This window comes from Pholcus phalangioides, unplaced genomic scaffold (genome assembly GCF_987345545.1).
Source record: "Pholcus phalangioides strain wild (caught in Gottingen) unplaced genomic scaffold, Ppha-v1.0 ptg000031l_1, whole genome shotgun sequence".
In the NCBI taxonomy this organism is placed as follows: Eukaryota; Metazoa; Arthropoda; class Arachnida; order Araneae; family Pholcidae; genus Pholcus; species Pholcus phalangioides.
This window is the reverse complement of record NW_028301621.1, coordinates 10,993,563-11,007,829: the sequence shown is the minus strand read 5'-3', so window position 1 is coordinate 11,007,829 and position 14,267 is coordinate 10,993,563. Positions and strand designations below refer to the sequence as shown.

Here is a 14,267-nt window from a genome sequence, read left to right as displayed (position 1 = left end):
TAGGTAGAAAAATTTAAGCAGCGGTGCCTATAAACAACCAAATTCAACTTACATGAACTCTTATAAAACGACCCCCCCCCTTTATCTCCGAAATTTTGAACAAATTTTTGTTCCCAAATAAAATCTGAATTCAAGACTCAAATTGTATACTTTCAACCCTGCATACACAGATCACACTTTTCCGATTTTTATGATTTTTCCAAAAAAAAATTTCGGTCCGTACTGCATGATACCCAATGTTACTGGGAGGGTAGGTTGCAGACGGGTCTAATTCGCACGGTACCAAACTCGGCAACAAATTCATCCTTTATAAACGATCATTGCATAACACCGGGGGAGGGGGGGGGGTAATAAAATGCATGCTTGCTCCTATTCTTTAGGTAGTTACCTTCATAAAAGTATTTGACTGCGTGAAAGCTGTGCTTGACTTCAGCTGACTCGGTTGCAAGACCGGTATAGCTTCAGTATAGCGATTTTCGGAAGACGACGTACAGTAAAGGTTGAAGCTGACTGTGACCGAAACGCACATGGACACCGACACCCTCAGATTAGAAGACAGTAACTTAACCAAGAGTAGGAGTAACTCCCACCATTTCTTAGTCGAACCCAAGACCAATCCCTAAAAATATCGCACAATAATTTTCCCGTAGGTTTCAAGTATCATTCCGGACACCGAAAATTTTCATATTTCTGATAAGTTGTTAAAGTTGCTTGAAAATCCTAACATAGATTATATTCGTTAAAGTGGCAATTCAAAATTATTTATTGCTGCCATCTGGCGGGTACTCCAGCGAATGTCTCTAATTAAAAGACATCGTAAAAAATAAGTGCAGGCATATAAATTGGAATGGAGAGGAGAGATGTCCCTTAAGAAAAGATCTTTTGTGTCCGCGCGGATGTTCCGACGTCATAAAAAGCTTCTTGAAGATAATTTCGGGATCATGTTACCGGAAAAAATGCATTCGTGACATCAGCGTTAAGACGTTCATTGACACAACAACAACAATATTCATGTATACATGCCAACTACTACACAATAAGGCCTTTGAAGTCTGTTCCTCGCGGTATCAAAGGAAGCATTCAATGCTATGAGTTGGTTCTTCGGAGTGAGATATCTCTTGTTGAATGAACTGTCATTAACAAATGCAATAACTATAGGGCCTAGGAGATTCACAGGGCTACGGGAGCACGAGGTGAATCTTATTTATAATATTTCAAATTGAAATTAACTCTAAAAATAGGCTCGAGAAAAAATACCTGGCCCTGGATATCCCGGCTCCACTCAATAAGTGTTGTACGAGATGTCGAAAACAATACGAATTTGGACGAATGGAATTCTTGTAAAATTTAATTTTTATGATTTTGAATTCATTAATTCAATGAAATTGTTTCTATTGGTATTAAATTAATAAATCAAGTAAATTTTTATGAATTATATTTTAGAGTTGTAAAAGAAAAATTTATATATTATATATTTTTATTTTCTAAGAATTATATAATCATTCTAAATGTTAGAAAATTTCTGGATTTTATAAATTAAGATATAAATATAAATTTTCTACAAATGAAGTAGAAACTAAAATTTAGTTTGATAATAGAAAATTAAATTGTGGAGAAATTTATGAAATATAATTATATTGTAAATGTCCGAAATCTAGATGCTTTCAGAAGTGGCTAGTGTCTGAAGTTTGGGCACGTATGCGAAAAGACCAACTAATTATAATTCATGGAGTGTCCTGATTTTGGACTTGAAATTGCACATATGCGAGATATTAAAATTCGTGCAAATTCTTTTCTACAATTTTTTTTCACAATTCTAAGAGAAAAAATATAATATGTCATTTTCAATACTGTATAGCTATGTAAAAGCTATCGTATGAAAGTTTGAGATAAAAATTTTTTTGAAAATTTATAGAAATGTTTTCAAACTTAAACAAATAAATACAATTTTTTAACAACTTTTTCAGAAAAATTGTTAATAAAATTCTAAGAAACAAAGTTTTTAAGAAACATTTTCGAAGAAACTTTTCACAATAAAAAAAAAAAAATCTCCAGAGAAAGTCCTACAAGAAATTTGTGGAGAATCTTCAGAAATCTCTAAAAATTTGAAAAGTTCTAAATGATGTAAGAAAACAAAATTTGAAAAGAATTTTTAGAAAAAAATGAAAGGAAGTTTTTTTTTTAAACAAAATAAAAAAGTTCTGCAAAAGAAAACGATCAAGAAACAATTAAAAAAAATGAAATGAAAAATTTTAAAATTAAAAAAAAATTCTGAAGAAATAAAAGTAAAAAAAAATATTAATAACAACGGAAAATAATTCCCGGAAACTTCAAGGAAAAACTGGAGAAACAATTCCTTAGAAGATAAAAGAGAAAACTCGAGAATAGATATAAAAAGTTTTCATCAAGAACATTTTAGATTTGAGTACATCTTTAAACTGCGTAAATTCGCTTTTTGAAAAAAAATTCCGTCTTTATTAAACTATAAGGAAACACCTATAATGCAAGTTGTAAACATATTAAATTGCGATATTATCTAAGTATAAAATTAGAAATTTAAATTTTTATATAAAAAAAAATTATTTCAAAATTATTATGAGATAATCTGCACAGAATCTAAGAGAAACGAAGAAAAATATCTGTAATTCTTGAAGAAAATCGCAATATCCATCAACAAAAATGATAACAATAAAAAAAAATTATAATTGAATTATAAAGTAATAAATGAAAGTAATAAAGTTTTAAATGAAAGCAAAAATTTTAAATGAAATATAAAATTATGAACTAACTCAAAAAATCATAAATGAAATCTAAAGTTATAGACAAAATCAAAAAATATAGATATCAATAAATTACAGATGAAATCATAAAATTATAGATGAAATAAAAAAATATAAATGAAATTATAAATGGCATATAATATTTTAGTGAAGTATAAAATTATAATTGAAATCATAAAAGAATTACAAAATAAGTGAAATCGTAAAAGAATTATAAAATTATAAGTGAAATCATAAAATAATTATAAAATCATAATTGAGTCATAAACATTTTTAATGAGAAAATTATTGATAATTCAAAAAACTTCGGAAGGAAAACTCACCGAACGGAGGAGCGAAAATGTTTCTAATCCTATTTCGGATAACAGCAAAGATTCTCAAGAAAATGTTATCATTATCATCAACGGATAAAGACACTGAGGAGATATGTTTCCTCTACGATATAATTCGGATAATAATAATTCTTGTTTTTGTATAAAAATTTTCTTTCAAAACGAAAAGCTCAACGACGACCTTCTGTTTCAAGCACCGACCGGGGATTGAACAACACGCATCGAGGTTTGTTCCGACGACATCCGAACCGACCGACTGCTGACGTCGGGAGCTGGTGGCGGTCTGTCGACTGGATCAATAGGACGACTTGGTCGAGGACGATACGGTCTGGCTCATTCTCTCCCTCTTTTTCCAAGGCGGAGGGGCATGACGCGCATGCGCGCCTCTCTCCAACCCTTCTTTTAATTTCTTGTTTGTTTGTTTATTTTTGTACATATCCCATGTATCGGACTCGCACATGACATGACGGATACGTGAAATTATCGTTAAATGCAAATTTTTTTCACTTCCATTCTTGTACGTAATAAATCCTGTGCAAAGGTCGTATAAACGAATTTTGAAAGGGGGTAAAAGTTTTTTTTATGGAATATACAGATATATTGTGAAAAATATATGAGTAATGGAAATAAATGAATCCAATAATTTGGAGAGGATGCACCTAATTATCTCCGGGCTTCGCGGCTACACGGAGTGTTCAGATTCTGAATAAAATGTATGAAGATAATGCGTGGTTCCATGCGTGGTTTTTTTCATTCGATATTTATTTAATTGGGCTACATTCCTCTGATGATGGTGGTACTGATATGCCCAGGGAGCATTAAATTTTGAAGAAGGCCAAATATTGCATATTGCTATTCATATAGCTGACTGACCAATCACATTTTGTGAATGAGAGTATTTCTCCCGCAGAGGATTCTACGGCCCAGAAACGCACATTTCACTACTACTCATGAGCTTTACGACTTACGGGTGATATTTTACCCCGGTTAATTTTTACGTGACATGTATAACATCTACATTATTTCTTGAAGGCAGTATAAAAGCTGAATTGTTTCTTCGGGGGTAGTATGAAACAATTCAGCTTTTTATACGAAATATACGAAAGCTCAATCTTCATCGATTGTATCAAAAGGTTAACAATCTTGTCGAAAGCCCCACCTCCCCACAAAAAAAGGATGTATAACATCTGAATAACTTCCTCCACGGCTATTTAAAGTCGAATTACTTATTTAGAACAGTGTAAATAAGTTTTATAATTTCTTCGAAGACCTTTGTAAGTTCAGAATATTTTCGTCGAAAGCCGTATAAAAGCTGAATTCCGTTTGCCGAAAGCAATATAAAAACCTGAATAACTTCTTCGAGGGCCGTATGAAAGGCTGAAGCTCAGAAAATGAATGACTTATTCAAGGCGGTATCAGATAGATATAACCGTTCAGATCCCCGGACTGATGTGAAGCACCTCACTTCCGTTACCTCGAAAGAGGCAGAGCAATTCCAGGATGCGGTCTCCGGCCCTTATGCGCCACTGGGCGCAAGTTCAATTTTTGTCCCTAGCCATTGGGTTCAGCTATCCATTTTAGTCAAAAGACGGTATCACAAGTTGAATTATTCGTGTTCTTAAGTCGAAGCGTCCAGGGCCGTTTGAAGCTAAAAATAATTATTAGGGTGCATAAGGATCCGCCCCCACCCTCTTTTTGCCAAAAATTGGATCCCAAAAAATGGGAGGAGTTTCTTATAGAACACCCTGTATAATACTATTCATATATAAGTGCTAATGCGGCCTTTATCTCATCAACCGTTCGTCGTAAGGGTATAGTTTCAATTTTTAAAATTACTCGAAATGTGTGTTCAGAAATTACCCTGTACGAGTTTTAAGAGTCAGAATAGTGTGAAAAAAATATCTTATATGGTTCTAACTTCTAATTAGAAAGCTATTGCCCTGCCTCTCCTGAGGCCAAAAAAATCCAAGTTTCTAAGCGTGATTTCACCGAGATATTCCAATACAATATTCGGAGAGAAGTTGAGAAAGAAAACCAGAATAAAAAGGGAAAGGAGCGTTTCCCGTTCGTTTTTTTGCTGTTATTTCATAACTTTTCTCCTAATTCAAATATCAAACTTAGAAACATGGATTTATTTTTGTTTGCCTCTCACGAGATACAGGGCAACAACTTTCTATTCGGAAGTTAGAGGACACGGGAATGGGGACCACATAAAAATTTAAGATTTTTATTTTGTGACACACTGTATTTTCACTCTCACACCTGCACAGGGTAATCTCTGAACGACTTTTGAGCATTTTTTTTTCAAATTGGAATCATGCCTCTACGACGGACGGTTCACGAGACAAAGGCCGCATTAGCACTTACACAGTCGAATTCCGTTATAACGAACGCCAAGAGACCGGAGAAATCACTTCGTTATAATGAAATTTCACTGTATATAAAAAGCAATTCCATTGTTCCTATATGAACTTATCTGGGGTATTAGAAAAGTGTTCGTTACAATGAAATTTTTGCTATAACGGTATTCGTTAAAACGTGATTCGACTGTATATATGGCATATTTTTTCCAGAATTTTAAGCCCAAAAACATTTGTGGGGAGCTCTTTATACACGTTAAAATATGGTAATCACTCGTAGCAGTATATCGAAAGTTTAATTACTTCTTAAGGAGGCCGTATAAGAAGCTTTACAACCTCGTCAAAAGAAATGTAGCTGAACTATTCGTTTGTGGGCTGTATGAAAGTTGATTCCAAAGAACAACAGAAGAAAAAGAGAACGAATAAAACTAAGTTAAATGAATGCATTTAAAATTGCTTTGCCAGACGGCTCGAAATCTCAAATAGGCTACTTCACCAAACACCAACTCTGGCCATATCGCTATGTGGTGCAATTTTCTGCCATTAATGAGATGAGTTGGAAATGAAGTCGCTGTCAACCGGTGGTCGCCTCAAGCAATTTGGCTCGAGCTAGTCTCAAGTCGGCTGGAGGAGAGAGTTTTCGAATCCATTATTATAAGCGTTAGTTTTGGAGACTTCCCGATTCCTGGAAATGTCTTACGATTTGGATGTACGTATTTTTCATATGATTTTTGTAATACAGTATCATCAATATATGAGCGTGATATAATTTTAATGCTAACCAAACAAATAATCGTTTGTTTCTAGATGTATGTGATTTAAAAATAAACAAAAAAGAGGAAATCGCAATAGACGTTTTTATTTCATTTTGGATATTTTCTCGAGAAATTAACTACCGTACTTTAATTATTATGAGATAATATTGATTTCAACATTGTTTTGAAACCCCTTCGCGTCTTAAGTAAAGATGCTAACGCAGAATCTCTAGAATATAGATGGCGAAGGATCATTTCAAAATTCATCTTTCATGTATTGTTCTTAGGCTGGTATTACACTTCAAAAGTTTGTTAAAAGTCCTTTTATAAAACTCGAAAAATACAACCAATAAGGTGATTGATTGCATTAGCTGGAATGTTGGAATGTTACCGATGCTCTTATTGGTTGCATTTTTCAACTTTTATAAAATATATTTTAACAAACTTTTATAGTGTAATCCCGGCCTTACACATCCTTAAGTCATGATTTTTAGTTGGACCCATGCCAAGACTAATTAACGTTCATCCATCAATTCCATCTTGAAATTTTGGTTTAAGTAATTTAAAATGAATCTGATTGAAATCGATTCCCGGATCTAGCGAGACAAAGAAAAAAAACCTGAATTCAATCTCTCAATAAACTGCCATAACTGTATGAGCCCAGAAATTTCGTTCTTAAACCTGTATCCTCTTCATCGCGAAAACCCCATTGAAAGTCTCTACTTTTACAAACTCGACAGCTAATCATTCAGCCCTCCAGCAATTTCTTTTGAGATTTAACAACTCGTCGGTGAATAGGACAATATAAAAATTCCATTGAATCCTTGTCGAGACTGGATAATTTACCAATCACAAATCAAACCTGAATGGCTTCGTCTCCTTCACCAAGACTTCACATTCGAGCACAGAAACCTTTTTTTCAAGGTCTGTCTGGCCCGTCTGTCTTGTCTATGACATAGTATAAGAAGGGGGATAAAAAAGATACTCAAGACGTTGAGCAAATTGCTTTCTATCCAACGACCGGAGGATGAGGATATCTCTCTGTCTTTATGATGTTGGCAATCATTTGCCTCCAAAGAGCGCACAGACACACACACAAACCGTTTATTTTCAGAAGATTACTAGGAACTCTGCCAGTTTGTAGTTGTAGCTTTTCTTTTCCTCTCCGAGAGGGTTGTGCTGCCGTTACTTTTGGCAACTACTATCACTGAACAGCATCTTATCCTTATTTTTTAAGGGCATTGAGGACATATGGGTGTTGGGAATGAATGAAATGGCTTCTTTTTTTCTATTTGCCCCTCTCCTTATTATTATTATCATCTTACTCAAGGTAAAAGTCGGTACGATGAGAGACAGAGAGGATGAAATCTATTTGCCAACCAAAGCTTGATGGCAGTAAGAGTAGAATTGTCATGGTCGTAGATCTTTGCCGGAGATTAAACAAGGCGGAAAAGGATGAGGACCCCTTTCATTTTTTCTTCGCCAAGAACGTACTTGGATACGGGGGTTTTTACGGACCCTCTCTAGACGTCTCGTCTGCCATAAGTTTTTGCTGAGTTGTGGCTAGTACTTTAGAAAAGACGAGAAACACTTACGTGAAAAGAGCATCTTGAAACCACGGTATAGTAAAAGTAACCAAAGCTGTACTAAGTGTCTGTGATAATGCAAGCCCTTCCGTGATAATATTATCAGGGGAGATCAGTAGAGGAGATGCCAGACACTCTTAGAGTGTGTTCGGCATTTCTTGCGTCTTTTCCACCGTCTTTGCTGAATGCGTGAAGGACTGTCGTTGGTCCATGTCAAAAGAGTCTGTTGGTTGGAGCATGGATGAGGTAAAAGCTCTAATAGGTTGAAGGTTGAGGTCAGATTTGAATGAGTGATCGAATGAACAAAAGGAAAGTCTGTATAAATCACAGATATTTAGACTTTTGTGAGTAAGATGAATGCCACAAGCCCCTCTAACAGAATAATATTCAGTACAAAAGGTATGATGCAAGTCCTAACTTGTCCTTTATCACGTCAACCGTGCGACGTAGAGGAAGAGTTTTAATTTAAAACATGCTCAATTATGTGTGTCCAGAAATCATTCTATACCAGGTTCAATAGTGAATAGAATATCCTGCGGTATAAAAAGTTTTGTTTCGGTGGCATCCTTTTAAAGGATCCAAAAGGATCCTTTCTAATTTTCCAGATGGGGACATTCTCTTTAATTCAACCTGCAAAGATCTGTGTGTTCTGTTTTCAGAAGGGAAAAAAACCTTTTTTTTCACAAAATTATCCCTTATAATTTTGAAGAGTGAAATTACTCTTTAAAATTATTTTTTTTATCAGACAACACTGATAAGTTATTCCCAGACTCTAGACCAGTGTTTCCGAACCGGTCTGCCCCGGCACCCTATGGTGCCACGATACTGAACTAAGGGGTGCCGCGAGATATTTATGGAGATAAATAAAAAACCATGACACAGTCCACACTTTTAAGGTCTTAAAATTTCTTTAAATCGAATTAATTATTCTCCTCTCATGCATGGTGGACTCATCGGATAAGTCACCATCTGCTGGCGGCAATGACAGCAATGTGAGCTTTGGCCTGAGTTAGGTCTGGCTGTCCATGTACGGCCCCGTTCAGCTAACACCAACTATAGCAGAAATCCTCCACGTGAAGCTCGTAACGTCACTGAAGAAGTCCATTTCACTTACAGTCATTGGGTAGACTGCAAAAAAAGGTAAAGATATTGCATGTGTGTCGACCTACTATATCCAATGGCTGCAGGTGAAATAGACTGCTGCACCGAAGTCAAAGCTTCGCGCGGAGGCCTTCTGCTATAGATGGCGTTGGTTCAGCGCACACGTGCTTAAGGAAAGAGAATTCGTTGGCATTTTCAGTTCAATTGTCTTGGGTGCTCACCCGGCAAGTGAGAGGACGTGGGTCCGATTCCCAGCAAGAACAATTGCATTTTCTTTCTTGGATTCATCTTCGCATCAGTCAGCTGCCGAAATCTTCATAGTGACAGCGGAGAGTGACATTCCTCCACGGAATCTCTAACGAATTGGTACATCCGTGTATATGTGGGGAATAAATATAACGTAAAGTTTGTTTCTGTGTAATGCTTGCTATGTATATCACTGCACCTGTCAAGAAACGGACTACAAGACTTTGAGGACAAGTTGGGTGTTTCGTTGCCAACTGTAAGGCTTGATTTCAAGTATCTGCTCTGAGCATCAATCACAAGTTTCGTAATAATGATTAACCGAACAAAACTTTATTGATATATTTTTACTCGGTGATTTTTGTTGTAGTAAACCGCGTTGTGTGTTCGAGGAAGGGTGCCCCAAGTTTTTAATGCTATTCCCCGAGGGTGCCGCGAACTTCGAAAAGCTGGGAAACGCTGCTCTAGACCAGAAGTCCGAAGCATCGAAGGATTTCCTCAGGATCCAAGACGCGAATCACATGAAAGGCCATTCGAAAAGTTGGGGACATTGGGGCGTTGGTTCGGCATCCAAGACTCGAATTATATCCATCGCCATCGGCCTCCGATGCCAATTAATGTCAATATCATTTTCTAGTCTTCGCCGCTGTAGCTTGAAGCCAAGAGGTTGAGGTTCTTTAAGAGTGTTTTGTCTCTTCTACAAGATCTGATTAACCACCGCCTATAGAAACAGTGATTTTTACCCGTAACCAAAGAAACATCAATGAATTTCTGGCATCGATATCAACATGGCGGTTGTGCAAGAACAAAACCCCAAATGCAAGAACGTTTATAGAAACCCCCCCGTCTAATTGAAACGTTTCATTGGGAAAACTACCGCAGAAAATTGCCCTCATTGAATTCGTTCCCAACTTCCCTACTTAATTTCTGTAAACCTTTTGCCCTGATAATTTGGCCAAGTTGGAGTTGGGGAGTGCGAGGACTTCCTGTCACTGGTAATACATTACAAGCGGGGAAGACCAATCCGTCCTGTGTACAAATGCCCGTCTCATATCTCCCCCGCTATACCAAAACTTGGTTCATTCTGTGCGACTAAATGTTGAAAATTTGCTAATGACGTCGGTCACGCAAAGAGTTGAGCATGTCGTGTATGTATATCTCTCTACCTACCACAACAACAAACCAGAACCTAATCCATCATGTCATGCGGACCCCCCCCCCCACTCCCACAGTTCCTTGGCCACCCCCCAAAACGGTTGGTTTTCGGGAATTGGGTGTGGGGGGGATGTGAGAAGTTTCCAGGAACAGTTCTCGCGGAATCACGATTCCTCTCGTTTTAAACATATGTGTGAAAATTTTAGGAAAGTTTATGAGTTTTGTGCAAGTAGAGGAGCCGGAATATACCAGTTAAGAACCCATAGTGGGCCTAATTTTTGGGAGTGATTAATGGATAAAGCGTTTTAATTATGTTATTTGCACTGGGTGTGCGCTGGTGTGCATTCACATGACTTAGCATTTCAGACGACGACCATCGAAAAGAGAAAGACGCCTTGCTTCTAGTCTTTGGAACCCCCGTAGTTTATTTCTTTTCCTCTCCTCTCAGACTTTGCAGTGAAAAATTCGATGCTTATGCGAGTTATTTATTTTCCTTGAGGCGGTCGTTCATCTCAGAAACACCCTGTATCTATTATTTTTATTCCATTTTTTTTCCCAGGTTATATTTATTCAGGATTTTTCTGTCGAGAAATGGTATATTCATCACCAGCTTTTCCTATGAAAATGTTTTCCCCTCTGTGGGTGGCGAGTGCCGGGGGGCAAAACATGGAAATATGATAAATTGTTGTTGAAGGGGGAGAGAGCCTAGCATTAAATTTTCCTACTGGTTCTTTTTCGGTGCCCGAAACCTATATTTTCGAGAAGATGAAGTGACCACCTTCACTTTAAATATGCAAAATTTATTTTCACTTTGTGGCTTTGTATTTGTATAAACCAGTGGTTCCCGACCTTGTGCTCGTAATTCTTGGGGGAAAGAAATTAGAAATGGCGGGTAAAAAAACTATTAAACTTTCCACATCAGCTACAGAATGGACGGAAACACCAGAACCCGGGGGCGGGGGACTCAGGGCACTTAAACTCCATCCAATAAACTTTTCGAGCTTTCCCCATCCCACAATGAAAATACCACATGGAACACGGCCCACCCTCTCGCGTACGTCTTCGAATCCCGTATACTCATAACTAGGCCTGGTCCGATTAATCCCAATTAATTGGGCTAATCGATCAATTGTTAATCGCATTTAAAAGTTTTAGTTGAGTAAATCGACTCGATCAATTCGATCAAATTTCTATTAAAATCTGCTACAAAGTTTGAAATTTAACTCGATTTGTTCAACGAAATGGTTTGGATGTCTTAAATTATGTACCTACGTTTCGTATTTTGGATAAGTGACTAACACAAAGATATGATCAAAATATTGATTCAAATATCTTTAAATATATTTAAAGATATTTGAATCAATATTTTGATCATATCTTTTTGGCATGGGGAAATGCAATTCGATTCCACGAAAAATTTAGTTCAAGACTAAACTTTATTGTCTCCACTATGAAAAAGTAGTTTTTCCTATTTGTTTGGCAGCATCAGCTCTCCTCGCATGTACCATTTGGGGGAGAGTCGATGCAATAAAACAAGCAACAGTGTAATCGGAAGCAGCTTCGAAATCAGTGACATCTAGAATAACCGATTTTTTTTCTAAGCGACAAGATCCAAGGGAAGAAACTGCAGTATTTGACAAAATGTGTTAAGCATTTCGAATTATTTCAAGTGGATAGTTAGTTAATCTCTTATAATCTACGCATTCCTACATTTGTTTACATCTTGCCAAAAGGTGCATGAAATGAATAAAAAATATTTTTACAGTATCAATCAATATTGTTTCAATATTGTGGTCGGCTGAAGTTGGTTTTCTGTGGTTCCCAACTTCAAGGCGCAAATGCGAGCCGATCTCCTCGTTAAAAAGTCTCGCCACAGAGAGCAACAGTCCTACAACGATAAATCATTCAATCATAACACTTCACTCATAGTTAGAAAAACTGTTGGCAGATGGCAGCACTACACATAACAAGCATTACAGAGAAACAAAAAACTTAACGTCAGGTTTGACTACACGTACACGCACATTCCCGCATGTACCGATTCGTTGGGGGTTCCGCGGGGGGGGGGGGGTGTGGGCGAGGTGCATGTGTGGTGTAGCAGTAGTAGGTAGGGCCTCCAAAAAATGGCTCGGGGATCCAAGATGTTCTTAAGTTAGCCACCTCGTTGGGCAATTTGCCTGTTGTGGCGTTGTATTTGTATACACACAGTACAGCTATTCAGTCATACACTGAAATATAGATGGCAGCATTGGAAAATCATGCACAACACTAGATACGCACTCAGACTGTTAGGTATACACACTTAGACTGTTAGGTATACACACTTAGACTGTTAGGTATACACACTTAGACTGTTAGGTATACACACTTAGACTGTTAGGTATACACACTTAGACTGTTAGGTATACACACTTAGACTGTTAGGTACACACTTACACTTCCGACACAACTCACTAGTTAGTAAATTGCCCATGGCGACAGACCCGAGTTGTGCTAGGTTTGAAAGAAAGATAGTGCAGATACCGATGATTAAATTTCGCGATGTATGTATAAAGTTGTATTTTTTTTTGCCCCTTTCTGACAATTTTTTCCATTCTGCGAGCGAATTTCCCGTGCACGAGTAAAGTTCCCCCTATCGGTAAATTTTTAAGATGTTTTTTTTTCCTCCGCCAGACAAAATTCCATTATTTAAGGGACATTTCATGTGAATTTTCGAGTCATTCTGACGAGCGATTTTCATTTTACAGCGTTTTGAAATTTTAACTTCTATTATAATCGCCTTGTCGATTTTCAGATACTTGTTTTCGCATTCGTTATAACGGATTTTTGATTCCGTAACATCGGAATCTACAATGCATTGTTCCCATGCAAACTTATTTCAGGATTAGAAAAGTTTTCTTTAAAACGAGATTTTCGCTGTGACGGTATTCGTTAAAACGGGAATCGACTGTATAACAACTCTGATCGCCAATTCATCTTTCGCACAATTCCACCTATTCTAAATTATACCACGTCAGCATGACATAAAACATTACGCATAGAAAACGACGCCGAAAATAACACCATACATACAAAACGGCATTTCTTTTGCAAGCACAGGTGTTGTTACTCGATAAATATAACATTACTCTAGGAATAGAATAAAATATATATTATTTTTAATCTTATAGGAGACATACACGTATATAAAAGCATCAAAGGTTTCCGAAAAAGAAAAAAAATGATTCGTTTGCCAAGAAAAAATGCTTTCGACCGAAACGTAGAATCAACTCAATCTTTGAACACTAGGAGAGAGAATAAAATAGAATAAAAAACACCGTCTTGGTAAATAAATATACGCGTGCACACACACACACATTGAATAAAGAAAACAATTCAAGGGGGGCCTTGAGAATAAAATAAGGTTCGAAAAAAAAGAGGAACGTAGAGAATCGTATGTTCAGCAAGAAAGATAACGTGGAAAAGGTAAAAGAAGAGGTGCTGAAGATGTTCTTTTGAGAGCACCTGAAGAACGAGCATCAACACGAGGAACGTCTTTGACGCACGTCTTTTCTCGTCTTTGTATAAAATATACTCTTGCCATTGAAGATGGTGGGGGGGCGGGGGGGGGCATAAAAAAATGGTTTATTTTTAAAATTTATTTGTTTGACTTTGAAGATTGACGAGGAGATTTCACGCCGAGATAAATTTCTTCCGGTTTCGTAATCTCCTTTTTATTATGGTTTATAGTTTTTAGTGATAAAGGATTGTAGAGGATATTCGATTATATAGTCATGAGTGAGCCGACTATGCTTCATGGAGATACACACGTGGGAAGACACTCAAAACACGAAATTTATGTGGCACGGTCGAATCTCGATGGAAAAGGTGTCGAGACCGAAATACACTGACGTGACGTTATATTCACATCACGTCAGAGATTCCTGTTCGCGGGAATTCTGTGACGTGGAAATTA

General features: G+C 36.9%; 1 protein-coding gene across 6 annotated transcripts in view; it reads right to left on the bottom strand.

The window, feature by feature from the left end:
• LOC149067401 (teneurin-m-like) overlaps window positions 1-14,267 on the bottom strand; it is a 304,834-nt gene that overhangs the window by 61,906 nt on the left and 228,661 nt on the right. The window contains exon 1 of one of the 6 annotated variants that reach the window (XM_089253037.1): window positions 3,104-3,407. The exons of the other annotated variants lie outside the window; for them this stretch is intronic. The gene's annotated coding sequence lies outside the window, so the exon portion shown is untranslated. Of the gene's footprint in view, window positions 1-3,103; window positions 3,408-14,267 lie in introns of those variants that run through there. 6 annotated transcript variants of the gene reach the window in all.